The sequence below is a fragment of the Trachypithecus francoisi genome, unplaced genomic scaffold, assembly GCF_009764315.1.
Source record: "Trachypithecus francoisi isolate TF-2019V2 unplaced genomic scaffold, Tfra_2.0 Lachesis_group12, whole genome shotgun sequence".
Classification (NCBI taxonomy): Eukaryota; Metazoa; Chordata; class Mammalia; order Primates; family Cercopithecidae; genus Trachypithecus; species Trachypithecus francoisi.
Genome location: NW_022681457.1, coordinates 103,397,470 through 103,420,378, shown reverse-complemented (window position 1 = coordinate 103,420,378; position 22,909 = coordinate 103,397,470). Strand labels below are relative to the sequence as shown.

The 22,909-nt window shown below is 50.6% G+C and overlaps 1 protein-coding gene and 1 long non-coding RNA gene across 2 annotated transcripts in view; one reads left to right on the top strand and one right to left on the bottom strand.

Moving 5' to 3' along the window:
• The window catches only part of ALPL (alkaline phosphatase, biomineralization associated), a 70,656-nt gene that overhangs the window by 10,846 nt on the left and 36,901 nt on the right, over positions 1-22,909 (top strand). The gene's annotated exons all lie outside the window — the stretch shown is intronic.
• Positions 2,804-5,650, bottom strand: LOC117093170. The gene is made up of 3 exons (XR_004441051.1): positions 5,568-5,650; positions 3,859-3,914; positions 2,804-2,896 (listed from the first exon to the last, which is right to left on the bottom strand). It is a non-coding gene; the product is annotated as an uncharacterized LOC117093170 (long non-coding RNA).

Genomic DNA, 22,909 nt, shown 5'->3' with positions numbered 1-22,909 from the left:
CTACTAAGAATACAAAAACTAGCTGGGCATGGTGGCGCATGCCTGTAATTCCAAATACTTGGGAGGCTGGGGCATGAGAATCACTTGAATCCAGGAGGCGGAGGTTGCAGTGAGCAGAGATCCCGCCACTGCACTCCAACCTGGGTGACAGAGCAAGACTGCATTTCAAGAAAACAAAAGGAAGATTGAAGCTCAGGGAGGGAGGGTGGTGGGCCTAGGATCACACAGCGAATAAATGGTAAACCCTGCACCAAGGAATTAGGTATCCCACCTGTTCCCTAGGCCTTCCTGAACAAATTGCCTAGGGAAACATGAGGTCAGTGCTGGGAACGCAGGAGTGTTGGCTCAGCAGAGGCAGGGGTTGTTCCTGTCCCCCGCATCCCACCCAGATACACCCTATCCTGTTTTAATCAGCCATTGACCTTGGACAAGTCACTTTAACACTCCCAACCTCAGTTTCCAGGCACTTACTCTATTTTTCAGGGTTTTGTTTGTTTGTTTTTTGAGACAAGGTCTTGCTCTGTCACCCAGGCTGGAGTTCAGGCACGATCACAGTTCACTGCAACCTTGACTTCCTGGGCTCAAGTGATCCTCCTGCCTCAGCCTCCCAAGTAGCTGGAACTGCAGTCTTGTGCCACTGGGCCCAGCTAATTTTTTTTATTTTTTATTTTGTGAGATGAGGTCTTGCTTATGTTGATGAGGCTGGTCTTGAACCCCTGGGCTCAGGCAATCCTCCCTCAGCTTCCCAAAACACTGGGATTAACAGGCGGTGAGCCACTGGGCCTGGCATGTTTTTCAGTTTTTAAAGCCATTTCTTTTTTTTCTTTTTTTCTTTTTTTTTTTTGAGACAGAGTCTCGTTCTGTCGCCCAGGATGGAGTGCAGTGGCGTGATCTCAGCTCACTGCAACCTCCGCCTCCTGGGTTCAAGTGATTCTCCTGCCTTAGCCTCCGGAGTAGCTGGGACTACAGGCGTGTGCCACCATGCCCGGCTAATTTTTTGTACTTCTAGTAGACACGGGGTTTCACCATGTTAGCCAGGATGTTCTTGATCTCCTGACCTTGTGATCCGCCCACCTCGGCCTTCGGAAGTGCTGGGATGACAGGCGTGAGCTATGGCGCCTGGCCTAAAGCCATTTTTTATTAATGAACTCACCGAGCCATCAAAGCAACCCAATAAAGTATTACCATCATTTTGCAAAGTGGGAGACTGAGGCTCGGGGAGGCAAGCAACTTGCCTGAGGTCAAATTGATGGTAAAACCAGGCCTCAAACTCAGGTCAGGATCCCAGGCTGAAGGTCTTTCCCCAGCTGTGTCCCCAGCCTCTCTCATCTTTGCCTTTGTACCTGCCATCCCCTCCCCTGCAGCGACCTCTGCCTGCTTGTGTTGCCAGTTGGCATCACGGCTGTTTTTCTAGAGTTTGGTTGAATATCTTGAACCCTTTGTAATCTGATCATCCGCATTGCGTCTGGCTCAGAGTCTCAGTTCCTGGAGGGCAGGATCCCCCAACTGAGTCACTCGTGAATTCCCCATGCCTAATAAGATGCCTGCTTTCAGCAAGCATTTAATGACTTTTAAGACGGAATCTGCTCTGTCACTCAGGCTGTAGTACAACGGTGTGATCTCGGCTTACTGCAACCTGTGCCTCCCGGGTTCAAACGATTCTCCTGCCTCGGCCTCCTGAGCAGCTGGGATTACAGGCATGCGCCACCATGCCTGTCTAATTTTTGTATTTTTAGGAGAGTCGGGATTTCATCATGTTGGCCAGGCTGGTCTCAAACTCCTGACCTCAGGTGATCCACCCGCCTCGACCTCCCAAAGTGTTGGGATTACAGGTGTGAGCCACCACGCCCGGCCCATTTAATGACTTTTGAGTTCATGAAAGGCTGCCCCACCTGGCAAGGGTTTCCACAGCTGGCCTGGCTTGGTTACCATGGGGAAGCCTGGGAGGGATCCCCCACTGGGTGTGACCCCTGAGGCACTCCAGGCAAAGCCTGGCCACCCTCCCCAGACCTTCACTGGTGTCCTTTCACCGATGACTCCAGCTCATAAATGGTTAGTGATTGGCAGCAGGACAAGCCAGTGTCTCTGGGTCCAGTTTTCCTGTTGGCAGTTCAGGCCTTTAGTCATACTCAAGTAAGAGGTGCCCAGTGTCATACCTCTGGCCAATGTCTTTGTCCGTTTTGTTCACAGATGTACCCCCAATCCCAAACAGCCTTAATGTCTTTAATAATCATCATCATCATCGCTGTAAATTTGCTGAATCTGCATGTACCATGCTTCCTGGTGCATGATAGGCACTTACTACATATTTGTTGAATGAATGAATACTCGCAGCGAGTAACATTTTATAGGGACTAAGAGTTGTATGACCTTGCGTGACCTCTGTACCTCGGTTTCCTCATGTGTCGACTCCGTGAGAGGTGCTCAGAGGAGTAACCAATACATATGTCGATATATGTTTATTTTAACTATACCATGAACCAGGCTGTGTTCTAAGCGGCTCACACGTATTTATCCATTTATCCTTGCACCTGAGGCTCAGAGAGATTAAGTTCATGTCTCCTAGGTCACCTAGTTGGTGTCATGTGCAAATATTTTAATATCTCCCAGGACATGTGTGTTCCAAACAACATAATATGGGAACCACCTCCCCTACCAGCCTCCTCCCATAACACAGACCTCACGCCCCAGATCCTAGGGTCAGAACAAATTGTAACAGTAGTAGGTGAGTCTAGCAGTCATGTTGTCCCTGACTATAAAATGCCTCATCCAGTGTTGGGCACACAGTAGGTCTTATGATCAGCATCTGTGGGACAGGCACCAATCATGGTCTGTGCAGAAGCTGGCAGGAGGGAGCCCCGAGTCTGCTGGAGGAAACCGGTGGGCGGGGAGGTGCCTTTGGAGAAGAAATGACAACGGTCATAAATCATTGTAACAGTAACAGCTCATATTAACTGAGTGGCAGATACTGTTCAAGCATGTCAGATGCATTAATCATTTAATCCTCATGTCAGCCCTAGGAGGTAGATACTATTGTCATTGTCCCCACTCACAGATGGGGAGCCAGGCTCAGAAATAAGCTCACTTGGGCCGGGCGCAGTGGCTCTTGCCTGTAATCCCAGCACTTTGGGAGGCCAAGGTGGGTGGATCACCTGAGGTCAGGAGTTCGAGACCGGCATGGCCAACATGATGAAACCCCGTCTTTGCTAAAAATACAAAAAATTAGCCAGGTGTGTTGGCAGGGGCCTGTAATCCAAGGTACTCGGGAGGCTGAGGCAGGAGAATCGCCTGAACCCGGGAGGCACAGATTGCAGTGAGCCGAGATCACGGCATTGCACTCCAGCCTGGGTGACGAGCAAAATTTCATCTCAAAAAAAAAAAAACAGGGAATAAGCTCATTTGTCCAGTGAATGGCTAGTAAATGATAGATCCGGGGTGTGAATGCCTGCACTCAAGCTGTGGCCTTTTGCTGTCCTGCCTCCTTCTGTAAAGACTCGTGAAACTTCCTGCTGGGTAGTTCCTGGTACCTCTGCCAGGCTGGCCACTGGCAGCAGGCCCATGCCAGGGTGCATGCTGGTGCTGGATGATCCGTGGGGCGGAGAGGAGTCTCCTCATCTCCTCAGAGGTCTCCCCTATGTCACACCCTGAGGCTGGGCCCAGACAGGTATTCAGGAAAGGAAACTGATATGTTACCTCACCCCTGCCTGGGACAGCCCAGCATGTGTCAGCCCCCTGATCCCCAGGTACTGCCCAGGACCAGCAGCAACAGGGATGACCACCCTCCAGACCACCCTCCAATGTGGGGAGACCTGCAACAGCTCTGGGGCAGAAAGAGGCTCAGGGAGGTTAGCAACTTACCCAGGCTCATGGAGCTGGTGGATTGTTGAGCTGGAATTTGAACCCAGGGCTTGGCTCTGGTGAGAGAGGATATGTCTGCCTTGGGGTTGTCTGGTCCAGAGATCCAGGCCTGGCTCCTTATGAAACCTTAATTTGTTCACTAGTAATAGCAAGAGTTATCATTTCCTGAATCTAACCTGCCCAAAGGGTAGATACTCAAATCTCTGCTTTTTTTATTTTTTATTTATTTATTTATTTTGAGACGAAGTTGTGCTCTGTCGCCCAGGCTTGAGTGCAGTGGCGTGATCTCAGCTTACTGCAACCTCCACCTCCTGGGTTCAAGCTATTCTCCTGCCTCAGCCTCCTGAGTAGCTGGGATTACAGGTGCACACCACCATGCCCAGCTAATTTTTGTATTTTTAGTAAAGATGGGGTTTTACCATGTTGCTCAGGCTGGTCTCGAACTCCTGACCTTGTGATCCGCCTGCCTCAACCTTCCAAAGTTCTGGGATTATAGGCGTGAGCCACCGCGCCCGGCCAAGATCTCTGGTTTTACAGGTGAAGAAGGGAAGCACAGGCTGGGAGTGGTGGTACATGCCTGTATCCTAGCTACTTGGGAGACTGAGGCAGGAGGATTGCTTAAGCCAAGGAGTTCAAAGCTGCAGTGAGATATGATTGTACCTGTGAACAGTCACCACACTCCAGCCTGGGCAACACAGCAAGATCCCATCTCTAAAAATAAAATAAGAAGAAAAATGACTAGAAGCACAAAGGAAGGGAAGGAATCACCCAATGTCCTATAGCTCATACATGGGTTAATCTAGAATTGGAACCCGGGCAGCCTGGCTCCAGAGTCCGGGGTCACTTAATGAGGACTAGATAATTCTCTGCATGTTAGATGGGTACACTCTTCTTGAACCTGCTGGTTCTTTTGGAGCCAGATCTAGGGAGGGGGAGCAAGGCAGGAGTTGAGAAAATAGCAGGAACAGACTGCGTGACACTCGCTGGGAGGCACTGAGGCTCCAGCTCCCTGAGCTTAGGAGTGTGGAGTTTATCTATCCCCTGTGCGATTCCTGGGGGAAGGGAAGGACGGGCGAAGGGGCACGGCAGGGCAGTCCTGGTGTCTCCAGGACCAGGGTCAGGGGGAGGCCAGAGCAATTAGCCTGGTTGAGGCCTCTGCTAACTCAGAAACCTCAGTGGGGGATTGGCCCAGGGCTCTGGCCTGGAGCCTGACCCTCCTGAGTTTCTATCTGAGGCTTCCAGAGTCTTCCTGGGGCAGTGAATCTCAGAGTGTTGGTTTGTGTGAGAACTTTGTTCTGAAATTTCCTCCTTCAACACCCAAATCCCTGGGCTGGCCTGCCTGCCCCACTTCCCCCTCTTAGAGGAAACGGACGCTTTCCTCTTGGGTAGCCACATGATTTGAATAATCAAGTATTCCCCAGCTGGCCTCTGGCCAAGCACAGCTGAGCTGGGCAAGGCCCCCAGTTGGGGCACTGAGGCAAGCCTGCCAACCTCCTCATCCTGCCACACACTCCAGCCACCCAGGGTAAAATACAGGAAAACGCATGGCCCATAGACTTGGCTGGGCCAGGCCCCAGACTATTCCTGTAACGGAGGCAGTGCTTGTCTTGGGCTTTGTCCCGTCTACCTGGAGAAAGCTGAGTAGGGGAAGAAAAAGGCTGCCCCTGCTCAGGAAATTCCTGATGGAGTGGCCTCTCTTGTCGGCTCACCTGGGTGCTGCTTTCTTGGCACCTGTCAGGGTGGAGAGAGGAGGAAGCCAGTCAGGAAGGGGAAAGATGGGTGCAGGAGGCTGAGGCAGGAGACTAGCTTGAACCCAGGAGGTGGAGGTTGCAGTGAGCTGTGATGGCGCCATTGCACTCTAGCCTGGGCAACAAGAGCAAAACTCCGTCTCAAACAAACAAACAAAAAGAATGTGTGCAGAAATGGTCTTGTAAGGAGACCCCCACAGAGCCCCAGGTAGTAGATGGAGGATGAGGGAAAGCATCAGAGGCCACCTAGCTAAGTCTTGGGCAGAATGGCCACAAAGGATTTCTGGAGACAGCGGGATTCATTTATTTTTTTGAGATGAAGTCTCTGTCGCCCAGGCTGGAATGCTACAGCTCCATTCGGCTCGCTGCAACCTCCGCCTCCTGGATTCAAGCTATTCTTCTGCCGCAGCCTCCCCAGTAGCTGGGTTTACAAGCGTGAGCCACCACACCTGGCGAATTTTTGAATTTTTAGTAGAGATGGGGTTTCACCGTGTTGGCCATGCTGGTCTCGAACTCCTGACCTCAGGTGATCCGCCTGCCTTGGCCTCCCAAAGTGCTGGGATTACAGGTGTGAGCTACCGCGCCTGGCCTAGTTTATTAATTTTTAACCTTTTTTGCTGCATTATGTGATTTTTGATATGTGGTGTTTTTAATCATTCAGTTCTAAGTAATTTTAAATTTCTACTATGACTTTTCTTTGATCCTTGACATTTTTAGGGATTTTTTTTCATTTCTAAGTGTATGGGTAATGATTTATACTTTGAAACACTTAGCTTCTCACTGAATTGATGGTCACAGGATGTGGTCTATGTGAAAACTTATTATTTGAACTGTGAGACTTACTTTTTGGCCTGGTAGGTGATACATTTTTTAAATGTTTGCATGGTCCTGAAAAGAAAGTGTGTTTATGTATTTCGTTTCTACCATCCTACATTTCTATTTCAATTTGTTTTGCTTTTTCTGTTGTATCACTTTAAAAAATTATCTGTGGGTTTTCCCTACAAAGACAAGATTAGCATTTTCTTACGTGCCTTGCTCCCCTGCCTCTCTTAAGTTTCCATACCCTTCACTGACACGCTCCCCTCAGCTCCCATGATGTCATATGAAAATTGTCTGGATTTTTTAAAAATTGTCTAATTCTGAGTTATAGATCTATGTTCTTTTTGTTCTTTTCCCTCCCCTCCCCTCCCCTCCCCTCCCCTCTCCTCTCCTCTCCTCTCCTTTTTTGAGATGGAGTTTCACTCTTTTTGCCCAGGCTGGAGTGCAATGGTGTGATCTCAACTCACCACAACTTCCGCCTCCCGGGTTCAAGCGATTCTCCTGCCTCAGCCTCCCAAGTAGCTGGGACTACAGGTGTGTGCCACCACGCCCAGCTAATTTTGTATTTTTGGTAGAGATGGGGTTTCTCCATGTGGGTCAGGCTGGTCTTGAACTCCCGACCTCAGGTGATCTGCCCTCCTCAGCCACCCAAAGTGCTGGGATTACAGGTGCGAGCCACTGCACCCGGCCCTTCTTGTTCTTTTCTTTGAACTTGAATTTGTTTTGAAAAACTAAACTTTACTAAATTATTTGCTCAGTCTTCAGATATCTTGAATACAATCTGTGGAATCTGCTTATACTAATTAAATCATCCCTTTAAACTTATTTAATTCTTTTTTTGGAAGGGACAAGGGGCTGTCTTTTTGTACAAACCTGAGACCTTGATGTTGTAACTTTTAGTAGCCTTGAATTTTATTATTATTATTTTTTTTTGAGATTGAATCTTGGCTCTGTTGCTCAGGCCAAAGTGTGGTGGTGTGATCCTGGCTACCACAGCCTCTGCCTCCTGCGTTTAGGCAATTCTCCTGCCTCAGCTTCCTCAATAGCTGGGATTACAGGTGCCTGCCACTGCACCTGGCTAATTTTTGTATTTTTAGTAGGGACAAGGTTTTATCTTGTTGGCTAGGCTGGTCTCAAACTCCTGACCTGAAGTCATCTGCCCACCTGAGCCTCCCAAAGTGCTAGGATTATAGGCATGAGCCACCACGCCCGGCCAGCCTTTAACATTTGAATGGGCTGTTTAGCTGGATAGAAAATTCCCAGCTCAATCTTTTTTTCATTCTGTACTTTGGTCAATTCAACATTTATTCCATTTGTAAGTGTTCTGTTTTTCTCCAAACCTTTAGTATGTTTTCATTGTCTTTTTTTTTTTTTTTTTTTCTGAGACAGTCTCGCTGTGTCGCCCAGGCGCCCAGGCTGGAGTGCAGCGGCGCTCACTGCTCAATGCAACCTCAACCTCACCAAATAAAGTGATCCTCCCGCCTCAGCCCGCTAAGTAGCTGGGACTGTGGATGCACGCCACCACATCCAAGTAATTTTTGTATTTTTTGTGGAGACGGGGTTTCCTTATGTTGCCCAGGCTGGTCTCGCGCTCCTAGGCTTAAGCTATCCTCCTGCCATGGCCTCCCAAGGTGCTGAGATTACAGGAGTGACCTATTCGGGCATGAGACTACATACCTGACCTACGCAGTTTCTTTTTTTTTTTTTTGAGACGGAGTCTCGCTCTGTCGCCTAGGCTGGAGTGCAGTGGCACAATCTCGGCTCACTGCAAGCTCCACCTCCCAGGTTCACGCCATTCTCCTGCCTCAGCCTCCTGAGTAGCTGGGACTACAGGCGCCTGCCACAACACCCAGCTAGTTTTTTGTATTTTTAGTAGAGACGGGGTTTCACCATGTTAGCCAGGATGGTCTCGATCTCCTGACCTCGTGATCCAACTGCCTTGGCCTCCCAAAGTGCTGGGATTACAGGCGTGAGCCACCGTGCCCAGCCTATTCAGTTTCTTAATGGTATCTTTTGATAACAAGAAGTTTTCAATTTTGATGAAGTCCAATTTACCTTTTTTTTTTTTTAATGGAGTTAGTATTCTTTGCCTACCCCAAAGTCATGAAAATATTATGGGGTCAGGGCCGTGCGCAGTGGCTCATGCCTGTCATCCCAGCACTTTGGGAGGCCGAGGTGGGTGGATCACCTGAGGTCAGGAGTTTTGAGACTAACCTGGCCAACATGGCGAAACCCTATCTATATCTAAAAGTACAAAAATTAGCTGAGTGTGGTGGCGGGCACCTGTAATCCCAGCTACTCAGGAGGCTGAGGCAGAGAATTGCTTGAACCCAGGAGGTGGAGGTTGCGGTGAGCTGAGATCACGCCACTGCACTCCAGCCTAGGCGACAAGAGTAAGACTCTATCGTAAAAAAAAAAAAAAAAAAAAAAAAGAAAATATTATGGATTCAGTATTCTTTGCCTACCCCAAAGTCATGAAGATATCCTTTTATATTTTCTTTTTTTTTTTTGAGACGGAGTCTCGCTCTGTCGCCCAGGCTGGAGTACAGTGGCGCAATCTCGGCTCACTGCAAGCTCTGCCTCCCAGGTTCACGCCATTCTCCTGCCTCAGCCTCCCGAGTAGCTGGGACTACAGGTGCCCGCCACCTCGCCCAGCTAGTTTTTTGTATTTTTTTACTAGAGACGGGGTTTCACCGTGTTCGCCAGGATGGTCTCGATCTCCTGACCTCGTGATCCGCCCGTCTCGGCCTCCCAAAGTGCTGGGATTACAGGCTTGAGCCACCGCGCCCGGCCTCCTTTTATATTTTCTTCTAGAAGCTTTGTGATTCTGACTTACAATTAGGTTTATGGTTAATCTCAAATTAATGCAGTAAGATTGAGGTTAATGTTCTTTTAACTTTTCTTTCAATGTTCTGTTTCTTTTCTTTGTTTTTCTGAGACAGGGTCTTTCTTTGTCACCCAGGCTGGAGTGCAGTGGCACGAAAATGGTTCACTTCAGTCTCAAATCTCTGGCCTTAAGCAGTCCTCCCACCCCAGCCTCCCAAATAGCAGGGATCACAGGTGCACACCACACTTGGCTAATTAAAAAAGAATTTTTTTTTGTAGAGATGAGGTCTTGCCATGTTGGCTGGGTCTTCCAAAGTGTTGGAATTCCAGTCATGAGCCATCAAGCCTGGCCAATTTTCTGTTTCTTAATCCTTCCCTGCTTCCTCCTGGAAGCGTCCTCAAGCTAATAACTTAGCTCTCTCCTCCATCGTTCGGCAGCTAGATCTACTTTGTAGTTTGTTCCACTTACGTGTTTGTTATTTCAACTGTTTTTTCACATGGAGTGTTTCCACTGGGATCTTTTAACAGCTCCTCTTTCTGTTTTGCTAATATCTTTGTTCATTTCTTTCGCATGTTTCTCACAGTTTATGGAGATTTTTTTGTTTTGTTTTGTTTCTTTTTTTTTGAGACAAGGTCTCCTCTCTTGTCCGGGCTGGAGTGCAGTGGCGTGATCTCTGTTCACTGCAGCCTTGACCTCCTGAGCTCAAGTGGTCCTCCCACTTCAGCCTCCTGAGTAGCTGGGACTATAGGTGTGCACCACCACGGCCAACTTTTTTTTTTTTTTTTTTTTGTATTTTTTGTAAGGAGTTTCATTGTATTGCCCAGACTGGTCTCAAACGCTTGAGCTCAAGTAATTCACCCACCTTGTCCTCCCAGAGTGCTGGGATTACAGGTGTGAGCCACCGCACCTGATCCTGTTAGTGGTTTTTCTTTAGAATTCATTGTGCTGTGGCTGGTGGTGGGTTGGGGTGGCATTCGGGGGGCATGCACTTCTTGCCCTTAAAACTAGCAGTGAGGGAAGATGTATGGCTCCTGAATCCTTCCTCTCAAATCAGTCCCGAATACTGAAAAGCAAAACATCACTAAACCTAGGCAATTACCATTGTTGCTTATTGTAAAGTCTCAGTCAATCTTATCTAATATGACTGATTCCAGCGGTATCTCTAAGCAGTTTGGGTTTCTTTTGAAGTCATTGTGCTCCTTGCCAGGGCGGGAAGCCCTGGACATCAGAAGCGCTTGGTTTCTCACTAGGTTTGACATCACCGTTCTCCCTCCCCAGTGACTCACTCTACAGGATTGGGCCTCTCTTTCAGACCCCAGGGAGAAACAGTGAGGGGAAGGGGCTGCATGCCTAGGTCAGAATTCTTCAGACTCGGAGTCTGGAAAGGAAGGGGTAGTGGAGTGACTGTAGAGTCCCCCTGTAGTGACTGTCGGTCCCCTCCCAATTCCTGCAGTTCCACATTGTTTGCTGGCATGCTTTGAATTTTTTTTTTTTTTTGAGACACGGTCTCACTCTGTCACCCAGGCTGGAGAGCAGTGGCACGAACATGGCTCACTGGAGCCTCGACATCCTGGGTTCAAACCTCTGGCCTTAAGCAATCCTCCCACCCCAGCCTCCCAAAAAGCAGGGATCACAGGTGCACACCACACTTGGCTAATTAAAAAAGAATTTTTTTTGTAGAGATGAGGTCTTGCCATGTTGGCTGCGTCTTCCAAAGTGTTGGAAGACCGCCTCAGTCTCCTAAGTAGCTAGGACCACAGGCCTGCACCACCACATCCAGATAATTTTTTGATTTTTTTTTTTTTTTTTTTTGAGACAGAGTCTTGCTCTATCACCTAGGCTGGAGTACAGTGGTGCAATCTTGGCTCACTGGGCTCACTGCAACCTCTGTCTCTCAGGTTCAAGCGATTCTCGTGCCTCAGCCTCCCAAGTAGCTGGGATTACAGGCACCCGCCACCACACCTGGCTAATTTTTGTATTTTTAGTAGAGATGGGGTTTTACCATGTTGGCCAGGTTGGTCTCGAATTCCTGGCCTTAAGTGATCCACCCGCCTTGGTCTCCCAAAGTGCTGGGATTACAGGTGTGAGCCACAGCACCCGGCCAATTTTTTGATTTTTTTTGTAAGAGACAGGGTCTCGCTTTGTTGCCCAGGCTGTCTCAAGGTCCTGGGCTCAAGCGATTCTCCTGCCTTGGGCTCCCAAAGTGCTGGGATTATGGCCCAGCCCATGCTTTGACTTTATCTCAGCAGACACTTGTGCCATCCGCCTGGGCTGCTTTATTCAAGATACTTTTTGTGGGTTTCATGCAAATGTGGGCTTAGTGATAAGCCAGAAGTTAATTGAGGAGGCAGAACAAAGGTGGGTTGCACAATCTGGGGCTCATGTGACCTGGGATGGAGAGCCAAAGGGGCTCTGGGAAAGGGAGGAGGATTCTGGGAGCACATGGAGTCAGCAGAGAGGAGGACTGAGTTTCAACAAGCCCGGAGCTGAAGCAGGAGACTGAAGCCAAAGGTAGCAGATGTGGGCTTTGCCAAGAGGCAGGTCCATAGCGTGGCTGCGGGGCTGAACTCCAACCCCGCACCCAGCTCTGACCTTAGTTGTTCCAGGACAGTGGGTGTGTGTATGGGGGCCTGGGCTTGGAACAAAGAGGCAAGAGGAGAACTCAAACCCTGTTTTCTTTTCCGTAATATTCTCTCCACCCTAAAGACCATGCCCTGCCTTTTCTCCTGGCTGCAGCAACCCCTCCCCACCACCCTACACACACCAGTTTAAACTCTCTTCCATCTCCCCAGAAGACTTTTTCCCTGTTGCTGCCTAGGTTTAGTGGTGTTTTGCTCTGTCGTTACTTGGGATTGATGTTGAGAAGGAGGATCCGGGAGCCATATGTCTTCTCTCTCTGTTGGGGCAAGAAGCATGTGGATTCCCTAATCCCCTGTCCCGCCACCAGCCAGAGCACAGTGAATTCAAAAGTAAAACCATAAACTGATTAGAGATACCCTGGAGTCAGTGGTAGTAGAATAAAAAGACCAAGATTTTTTTTAAATTTTTTATTTTTTGAAACGGAGTCTTGCTTTGTCACCCAGGCTAGAGTGCAGTGGTGTGATCTCAGCTCACTGCAACCTCCGCCTCCCAGGTTCAAGTGATTCTCCCACCTGAGCCTCCCGAGTAGCTGAGATTACAGGCACCTGCCATCATGCCCGGCTAATTTTTGTATTTTTGTACAGATGAGATTTCACCATGTTGGCCAGACTGATCTCAAACTCCTGACCTCAAGTGATGCGCCCGCCTCAGCCTCCTAAAGTGCTGGGATTACAGGCGTGAGCCACTGCGCCCAGCCCAAGACCAAGATTTTTAAATAAACATTAGAAACATACAAGAGAAATAAGGAAAAACATTAGCAACATAAAGTAGAATGAGAGAGTGTTAAAAATAAAAGAACTGAAAGCAAATATTCAATATGAGAAACCAGCCTCATTCTCAGCCCCAAACCTCTGTGTGCACCTTACAGCTCCCTGTTCTCCAGGAAAGACGTTCATGGCCTCTGGACCTCAGCATGGGCTGTTCCAGCAGCTTAGACTTCCTTCCCTCCACTTCTCCTGACACACTTACAGCATATCCTCAAGACTCCTTCCCTGACCATGCCTCATCATCAAGGTGACACTCAGTGATGGCATGGGGTTCTGGACTCAGGACACCAGGGTACCTGCCCTGATTCTTCAACTAATTGGCTGTGTGACTTTGGGCAGGTCATGCTACCTCTATGGACCTCAGGCTTCTCTTGGGGAAAAAGATGAAGGTGTTGGGTTAGAGTATTCCTAAGTCCCTTTCAGCTATGTTGTGATACCGTGGTGGGGAGCACAGACTTTGGTGTGAGGCTGCCCACCAGCCCCTCCTGGGTCAGCACTTAATGCTGTGTGTCACGGAGCAGTTCTTTCAACATGGAAAGCCACCGTTTACTTACCCTTACATAAGGGTTAAGAGCTTGTAGTTTGGAGTTGGATAATTTGGGCTCAGAATCCCAGCTCTGCTGCTGGTCTGCTGTGTGACCTCAGGCAAGTTACTTAACTCTCTGTGCCTTTTTCCTCTTCATAAAATGTGAATGATACTAAGAGTACCTACCTCAAAGTATAGGAGCACAGTGAATGCAGCTGTCATGCTGCTAGTGACAGTTGTTTCACCACTATAGAGACATCTCCTTTCAATTTGGTAGATTCTTGATGATTATCTGCCGGGCTTTGCTTTCCAAATACACTCTGTTGAATTTTAACTTTTAACAGATGCTCTCCACTGTATTTTATCTGTAAAACAACCCTGCAAGGTGAGGATGACTAACCCTTGTTTTATGGACAATGAATCTGAAGCTTCAAAGTTGCTTTCAAAGCTACACAGCCAGGACTTAACCCCAGGTCCACCTCCCACAGGACTAAGGTCTTTCCACCATGCCACACTATTCAGAAGATTAGACTGGGCCTGGACGTGGTGGCTCATGCCTGTAATCCCAGCACTTTGGGAGGCTGAGGTGGGTGGATCACCTGAGGTCAGGAGTTCGAGATCAGCCTGGTCAACATGGTGAAACCCCCATCTCTACTAATAATAAAAAATTATGGGCCGGGTGTGGCTCAAGCCTGTAATCCCAGCACTTTGGGAGGCCGAGACAGGCGAATCACAAGGTCAGGAGATTGAGACCATCCTGGCGAACACGGTGAAACCCCGTCTCTACTAAAATACAAAAAACTAGCCGGGCGAGATGGCGGGCGCCTGTAGTCCCAGCTACTCGGGAGGCTGAGGCAGGAGAATGGCGTGAACCTGGGAGGCGGAGCTTGCAGTGACCTGAGGTCCCGCCACTGCACTCCAGCCTGGGCGACAGAGTGAGACTCCGTCTCAAAAAAAAAAAAAAAATTAGCCAGGCATGGTGGTGGGCGCCTGTAATCCCAGCTACTCAGGAGGCTGAGGCAGGAGAATCACTTGAACCTTAGAGGCGGAGTTTGCAGTAAGCCAAGATTGCTCCATTTCACTCCAGCCTGGGTGACAAGAGTGAAACTCTTGTCTCAAAAAAAAAAGATTAGACTGGGACTTGGGAGATTACCAAATGCAGGCACATGGGAAAGCACAGTGAGAAGTCTCGCAGGCTGGAGTTCAGTGGCGCAATCTCGGATTACTGCAGCCTGGACCTCCTGGGCTCAAGCAATCCTCCAGTCTCAGCCTCCTGAGTGGCTGGGCCTACAGGTGCGTGCCACCAAGCCTGGCTAATTTTTGTAGAGACAGGATTTCGCCATGTTCGCCAGACTGGTATTGAAATCCTGGGCTGAAGCAGTTCTCCTGCCTTGGCCTCCCAAAGTGCTGGGATTACGCGTGTCAGCCACCACACCTGGACCTTACATGTATATTCTGACTGTCTACCCTTGGCCATTTGTAGTGTCATGCAAATGTGGGCTTAGTGATAAGCCAGAAGTTAATTGAGGAGGCAGAACAAAGGTGGGTTGGACAATCTGGGGCTCTTATGACCTGGGATAGAGAGCCAAAGGGACTCTGGGAAAGGGAGGATGATTCTGGGAGCACACGGAGTCAGCAGAGAGGAGGACTGAGTTTCAACAAGCCCGGAGCTGAAGCTGGAGACTGAAGCCGAGGATAGCAGATGTGGGCTTTGCCAAGAGGCAGGTCCAGAGGGCAGCTCTGGGGCTGAACTCCAGCCCTGCACCGCTGCCCCTCACCGTGGTGTACTCTTGAGGGTCTGGGTTTGTGGTTTCAGTTTCTTCATCTGCAAAAGGGCTGCTAGTACCACTTAGTAGAGTTAGGGGAGAGGGCACGAGGGAGACAGGAGGTCCTGGGCACGAATCCAGTTGCGCTGGTTGTATTGACATGCATGGACTCGAGAGTTAATCCTGAAACCCTATCCTTCCTTATCTGTGATTTCAGAATCACGTTCTGGCCTGCGTGGGATCGTTGCAAGGCCACAGTGAGATAATTTCCTGGTGAGACCTTCTCTGACCTCTAAACCTCCCTGTCCTCCCTGCCTTATTTTTCCCCACTGCACTTACCGCTACCTGACGTTCTATTGCTTTTACTTACTTCCTTGTTGTCTGCCTGCCACACTGACAGGGATTTGGGCTGTTACGTTCAGCACCTAGAACAGCCCTTGGCGTATAGTGGTTGCTCAGTAAACAGTGATCCATGTTGATTGAATAACATGTTGGTTGAATAACATATAGGGAGAGCCCTAGGGCATAGAGGGTGTTTAGTCAAAGTCAGCTGGATCTTAGAGACATAGGGCAGAGACCTGAGAGAGTCTGGGACAGCTCACTTGGTGTGATGAGGTCTCCCATGAAAGCATTTGGGGTCTGGATTTCAGGGTGGTGCTGGTTTCCTCTCTGGCTACAACCTGCAAGCAGCGAGCCCTACAGGAGAGGAAAGTTTGGCTGGGTGTGGGGCCTCACCCCAGGAGTCCCAGCACTTTGGGAGGCTGAGGCAGGAGGATTGCTGGAGCTTAGGAGTTTGAGACAGTCTGGACAACATAGCGAGACCTTGTCTCTACTAAAAATAAAATAACCAGCCAAACGTGATGCTGCGCGCCTGTAGTCCCAGCCACTTGGTCTCTTGCTGAGGCAAGAGGATCATTTGAGCTCAGGAGGTTGAGGCTGCAGTGAGCTATGATCGTGTCACTGCACTTCAGCCTGAGTGACAGACCAAGACCCTGTCTCAAAAAAAAGAAAGAGTGAAGCTGGATGGGTCAAATACTGGGGCTTCTGAAGAAGTCAAGACCTTCAGGCAGACAGGAAGCTCATGACACTTAGCGTTTTCTTTAGCTTTTTAAATCACTCTGACTGCTCCTGAGTGGAACAAACTATCTCAAAGAAATGATAGGCCCAGTCCACTCCACTCCAATGACTAGGAGAAAAAGCAGTAGCATGGGGCCCAGGCAGATCGGGGACATGGCCTGGCCCTGCCCCCGTTTAGCAGAGGGACCCAGGGCAAGTTACTTCACCTTGCTGAGTCTCTCCTTTCTCCTCTGAAATGGGTGTAGTGGTATTCCCCCTCCGGGGCCTTTTGTGTAAAACCTACTAGAAAGGTGAATTATAACCGGTCATTACCAGACTGAAGGGCATGGAAGGCAGAGCTTGTACCTGCAGGTCCTGTCACAGGGCTGGCACACAATAGACACATGGAACCTGGTGGTCAAAGGGTTGTTCAACTCAATGGACAACAACCTGTGTAAAGTGAGGATCCGAGTCCTGCAGGGCTGTTAGGCAAGTCCAGCCCCAAAACTTTCTGTAATTCTACAAGTTTATAGATTCCAAGTAGAAAGTGACTTGTAGGAAGTTGGACTCTTACATTACCACATACTTGAAAGTTGTCAGCTTTAGCTTGTTTGCAAGATTTTTCCTCTGGCAGAAACAGTTGGCAGAATATGAATGACCTGATTTGGTTGTTCACCATCTAAGGGGCTGAGAAAAACTGGCTGAGCTGTAGTTCTGAGGTCAGACTCTGTGTTCCAAGTAACACAAAAGCCAAGACACACAATGGGGAAATTAATTGGCTCATGTAGCCAGGATGTTCAGAGGAAGGCTTCAGGCATGGCTGCATCTAGGAGCCCAAGTGATGCTATCAAAGACTCAAGGTCTCTACCTTTCTCTAGTCCATCTCTGAGAGGTTGCTTCCTCCTCAGGCTACACAAAGCACCCCTCCCCACCACTTCACACCCTCATGACCCAGTAGGCAGACAGAGTCTTCCAGCTGGAGCCAGTCAGGGTCCACCTGGAGCTGGAGGTGGGACCAGTCCCACCCAAACCAGGCTGAAAGGGGGAGGGTCATTTCCCAAGGAAACTTGGTGGTATTGTTAGGAAGGGGAAACAGACCCTGGGTGGCCAAAAATGACAGTAGATGTCCACTCCACTCACCAGAGGGAGCGCAGTGGAGAGCCGTAGAAACTTCTGCATTGTACCTTTTGATTTGCAAGGTTCCTTCCCTTCTAAGACGCCGATACGGGAGGCAGAATGGAGTTTATTATCCCTGCTCTATGGCCAAGGAAACAGCCCTTGAATATTCAGCGAGGACTCTGACTTGTAACCCTGGACTGCCACCACTGATCTCAGCCTCTCTGTGCAGAATTATAAACCCAGAGGAGCTGACCTGGGAGGCAGAGGCCAACGTGACTGAAGCCCCTCCCTTTGTGGAACGGGCACTCTGTCTAGATATAAGAGGCCCCCAGGAAGCTGCGATCACGGGAAAGTCCACGGGGAGCTGAGACAGGAGCATGACATGAGGACCAGTAACAGGGCAGCAGCCAGGCATGGCTTCCTGCAGCTCTCATTGCTAGGACCTCCCCCCTCCCTCCGCCTACACCCCGGCAGAGTGAGCTCATGCAACCCCACTGAGGCAGGGCTCCCTGTGCCTGGGATGGGTGAGGCATGAGCTCTGCCATTGGTGACTGAGGTTGTCATGGCATGTGACTGAGATGGGGGTGGCACGTACACTGGACGTGGAGCTGGACAGGCCTGGCCTGAATCCCAGCCCTCCCACGCGGTTGCTTTGTGACCCTGAACCTCCCTCCTTTTTCTGAGCCTTGGTTTTTCCTCCTGAGCCCGAGCTGATCATTTGCACTTCACTGGAATTGGAAGACTGGGTGAAAAGCCCTCAGTGTGTAGTAGGTGCTGCATAGAGTTTCTCCCTCTTCCTCTTTGGGTCCTGTTGATAGCTATGTGACCTTGGCCAAATTCCTTGACTTTTCTGTACACTGGGACCAATGAAGCTGTTGGTGTGAGGACCAGATGGATTTTCGTGTAAAGTGCTTAGAGCAATGCCCAGCACACTCGTGATCACTGTTACTTCTGGCTAACTAACACCTATTGTTTAATGCGTACCAGGCCCCAGGGTCTTTCCCTCCTTGTTTATTGTCTCACTGAATTCTTGTTCCTCCAATGACGTAGGCTCTCACCAGGATGGTCCCCATTTGATGGGTGAGGTGATGTGCCCAAGGTCAACGGGGGCCTGCTGAGCTGCGTGCCCTTGGGTGGGACCTCACCTCCATAGGCCCCAGTTTCCTGTCTGGGGCTCTCGGCGTCAGCCCTGCCCTGCTGTGTCCCAAGGTCGCCGCGGGATCAAACGCAAAAGCCACCGGGAGCCTTCTGCCGCCGGCTGGAGCGTCCTCTGGGAATGCAAGGAACGCTGTTATCTGGAGCCCAGCTGCCCTGAGCACTGTCTCTGGGAACACCCGCGTCCTTCCTCCTCTGACCTGAGCCCTCTGCGCCCGCCACCCAGGGATTCGGCTTGTGCTGGCCGCTGCCCAGCAAGCTACAAGTTCATTGTCCCTTTTCCCACAGCCTGGCGCCTCCTCAGCCTCCTCTCATAGGGCCTGTGCAGGGCCATCTGCACAACGGACACATCCTCTGCTACCAGGAGGGGAGTGGGAAGAGCTGGGATTGGCCAGTACCCTGTCTTGAGGATGAGCTGAAGGAGTGGATTATGGGTGGGGGTGTCCGGGGGGCGCCCACCTGGCCAGGGGCAGAGCCAGGTCTTGAATCTGGGATCCTCCCCTCCCTGCCACTGCAAGCCCTAAGTGATTTCCACTGCAGGGCTGGCTACAAGATACTGTGCAAAGATCAGAAGAGGGCCGGGCGCGGTGGCTCAAGCCTGTAATCCCAGCACTTTGGGAGGCCGAGATGGGCGGATCACGAGGTCAGGAGATCAAGACCATCCTGGCTAACACGGTGAAACCCCCTCTCTACTAAAAAATACAAAAATCTAGCCAGGCGAGGTGGCGGGCGCCTGTAGTCCCAGCTACTCGGGAGACTGAGGCAGGAAAATGGCGTAAACCCGGGAGGCGGAGCTTGCAGTGAGCTGAGATCCGGCCACTGCACTCCAGCCTGGGCGACAGAGCGAGACTCCGTCTCAAAAAAAAAAAAAAAAGATCAGAAGAGACTTGGACCCTAGATGTGACTCTCTCTTGCTGTGTGACCTCCAGCAAGTCACCTCACCTCTCCTGTAAAGTTAGGATTGTAGGAAGCCCACCCACTGGGAACCCTGGTGCAGATACAATGAAATAACATTTGGGAACAGAGTGTAGTGAGTATGAATCAAATAGCAGCTGCATGTAATTCCTTCATCTGCAAAAGTATAATGTGTACGTGTAATGTACATATTGCAGAGAGGGCAAATGGTGGTTTGTTTCCAGTCTTGCCTCCTGTTTCAGGAGTTTATGCTTAGTCCTGGGAGACAGAAACATCCCCAAGTAAGGCTGAATTCTGGCTCGCTCACTTATTGGCTGTGTGACCTTGGGCATGCTCCTTAACCTCTCTGTGCTTCTGTTCTGTCATCTGTAAAATGGGAATAATAATAGTGCTTACCTTGAAGGTTGTTGTGAGTTAATATGGGTTCTAAACAATGCCTGGCACATAGTAAGGTCTATGAAAAGTTTTGTTATTATTACTCTTATGAATACAATGACAAAATATGTAAAATAGGATTTTTCTAAAATAGTCTCAGTTTGAAATATTTTCATCAGTGGCCACAAATCACTACATATGGAAGTCCAAGACATTGGCATCCACGCTGCGCCTTGAACACTGCCTTGCCTTTCTAGTAATTGGCCCCCCAAATCCTCAGCTAGTAAGTGGGTGAGGAGACTTATCCCTGCCCCTGATGTGCTGTGTGACACTGGGGAGGTTGTGTACCCTCTCTGTGCCTTCCTTTTCTTTTCTTTGAGATGGAGTCTCACTGTGTTGCCCAGGCTGGAGCGCAGTGGCGCCATCTCAGCTCACTGTAAGCTCCGCCTCCTGGGTTCACGCCATTCTCTTGCCTCAGCCTCCCGAGTGGCTGGGACTACAGGTGCCTGCCACCACACCTGGCTAATTTTTTGTATATTTTTAGTAGAGACGGGTTTCACCGTGTTAGTCAAGATGGTCTCAATCTCCTGACCTTGTGATCCACCCACCTCCGCCTTCCAAAGTGCTGGGATTACAGGTGTGAGCCACCGCGCCCGGCCTGTGCCTTCCTTTTCTTGTTGTTTGTGAGAGCAAGGATGGGACGGCTATGTCTCCTAGTACCAGGCAGGCTCCCCCTGCAGAGTGCTGAGGGAAGTGCTGGAGGAGGTGGTTGACGAACACCTCAGATGCACAGAGCATGCGCCACCCTCCCCCACCGCTTTCTGTACTTGGCATCTAGGCTTGGCGCAGAGCGAGGTGGCCTAGGGCAGAATATGTCCTTTCCGTAGCATGGCAGAAGGCTGTGTACCTGCAAAGCAGCCATGCCCCACCCCCCACCCCTGCCTGGGCACTGCAGGCCCCAGGCATGGTGTCTGTGGGCCCCGCTGTCCCCTACCCTGTGATCTCCCTCGCGTGCCTGCCTGCTGCTGTCTCTCCTGCCACCAGTCCTCTGGCTTCAGTCCTTTGCCCACAGAGTTGGTTTGGGGCATCATGACTGTCCTGGAGCCTCAGGGACCCCCAGGGAAGCTTTGGCTCCAGAACCCAGACCCTTGGGGTTTCTGATTCCAGCTCTGCTCTGTGGCCTTGAGTAAGTGACAGAAGGTCAGAGCCTCACCCTCCTCGCCTGTAAAATGGGGCTGGCGATGGGGCATGTAGTGAGATGAGGCAGGCAGAGGGCCTGCTCTCGACCAGGCTGTGCTTGGGGAGCAGAGCCCTTTGTGGTGGCAGCCATCCAGGTGAACAGGTCTCTGGGAAATCCCAGAGCACATGGCGGCTTGACCGAGTGCGCAGGGAAGGGTCCATCCCTTCTCAGTTCCAGCCCCTCATCTGCCCCACTTGCCTATCTCTGCCCCGCAGTCCATCCACCCCATTTGCTCCCCCTCCCCGTAACCATAGCTCCTGACTGACATTCACTCAGCACCTACCACATCCCAGCCTCCATTTTACGCCCTTGTGTGTGTGAAGGCATCCTTACAACAATGCAGTGGCTTCTATTAGATGTGGAGGGGTGAGGTCACCTGCCCTGAGCTGCCCAGCTGGTGAGGGGCAGAGGCAGGATCGGAACCCAGGCAACCTGGCTCCAGCATCCATCTTCACTCTGCTGAGCTGTCTCTTCAGCCACCCACCCTCTGACCCCGTCATCCTTCCACCTAGTGACGTTCCCTGGCCACCCGTGCTGGCCTCTGCCAGCCACGGGGCTGCTGCCATCAGCAGAGCAGGATTCCAGCTCCCTAGGAGCTCATGGCAAGAGGGTAACAACCGGCGATTCTCTAAGGCTCTGATCAATGCCACCAGGGGCTTCACGGCACTGGGCTCTGGGAGCTTGGGGAGGAGCCGAAACTGCTGTCTGGGCTGGAGTGGGGTAGGGAGAGGGCAGGGGGAGGGATTCATTGGTTGGACAGCATGGAACATTCTAGGCTGGGAAACACGGTGTGCAGAGGTGTTGAGGCTGGGAGAGCTCAGCGGACAGCTGGCTTCTCATCAGAGCCGTAAAGATGCAGTGGCTTGGCACCAGGCCTCCGGGGCGCTTCCGCATTTGTTTCCTGCCAGGATGGGGTGCTGTCAGCGGCTAGAAGTCTGAGCCTTGCTATATCCCCAGCACTGGCCCACGGCCCTCTAGGGAAGTCCTTCCTTGGATCTGACCTGCAGCCCACTCTGAAACCACCACACACTCCTGCCCAAGCACTTCATCCAGCTCTTCATGACAGCCATAAATAACTTCCTTCAGTAATGAATACAGTCCTAGCCAGCAAGGCTTGCCAGAGATGCTGGGCTTGGTGGAGAGAGGAATTCCATGTCCCGTCCCTATGACTCTGCAGCTGAAATGTCACTGGGTCGGTCTTCAGCAGGGCTCCCTCCCTAGGCAGCTACGCAGGTGCCCCTCAGCCCCTGCCTCATTCCCCATGCCCATCAGGGACACAAGGGCGACTCAGCACTCCTCTCCAGCCACAGCTCCTTGGAAGAGCCCAGAAGGCCCAGCTGACAGGCTAGGGGATGCTGGCTCCAGGCTGACTCAGTTCCCTGTGAGTGTCTCTGGTGGGGAGCAGCTGGGAGATGCAGGGTCTGCTTGTAGTGGTTCCTCTCACCGGGCAAGGCTTTCCTCCTCTTTAGGCCTCAGTCTTCCCATTTGGACAATGGGATGATCTCTAAGACAAAGTTTCCCAAATGAATCTGCTCAGAAAATGACTTGTTAAAAATATAGCTTCCAGCCAGGCACAGTGGCTCACGCCTGTAATCCCAGCACTTTGGGAGGCCAAGACGGGCAGATCACGTGAGGCCAGGAGTTCAAGATCAGCTTGGCCAACATGGTGAAACCCTGTCTCTACTAAAAACAAAAATTAGCCAGGGATGGTGGTGGGCGCCTGCAATCCCAGCTACTAGGGAGGCTAAGGCATGAGAATCACTTGAACTCAGGAGGTGGAGGTTGCAGTGAGCTGAGATCGCGCCACTGCACTCCAGCTTGGGCGACAGAGCAAGATTCCATCCTCCCCACCACCCCCCCGCAAAAAAAAATACAGCTTCCAGCTGGGCACAGTGGCTTATGCCTGTAATCCAAGCATTTTGGGAGGTTGAGGCAGGAAGATCACTTGAACCCAGGAGTTAAAGACTAGCCTGGGCAACATAGTGAGACCCCACCTCTATTTTAAAAATGTAAATATTAACCAAATGTGGTAATGTATGCCCGTAGTCCCAGCTACTTGGGAGGCTGAGGCGGGAGGATCGCTTGAGGCGTAGTGAAC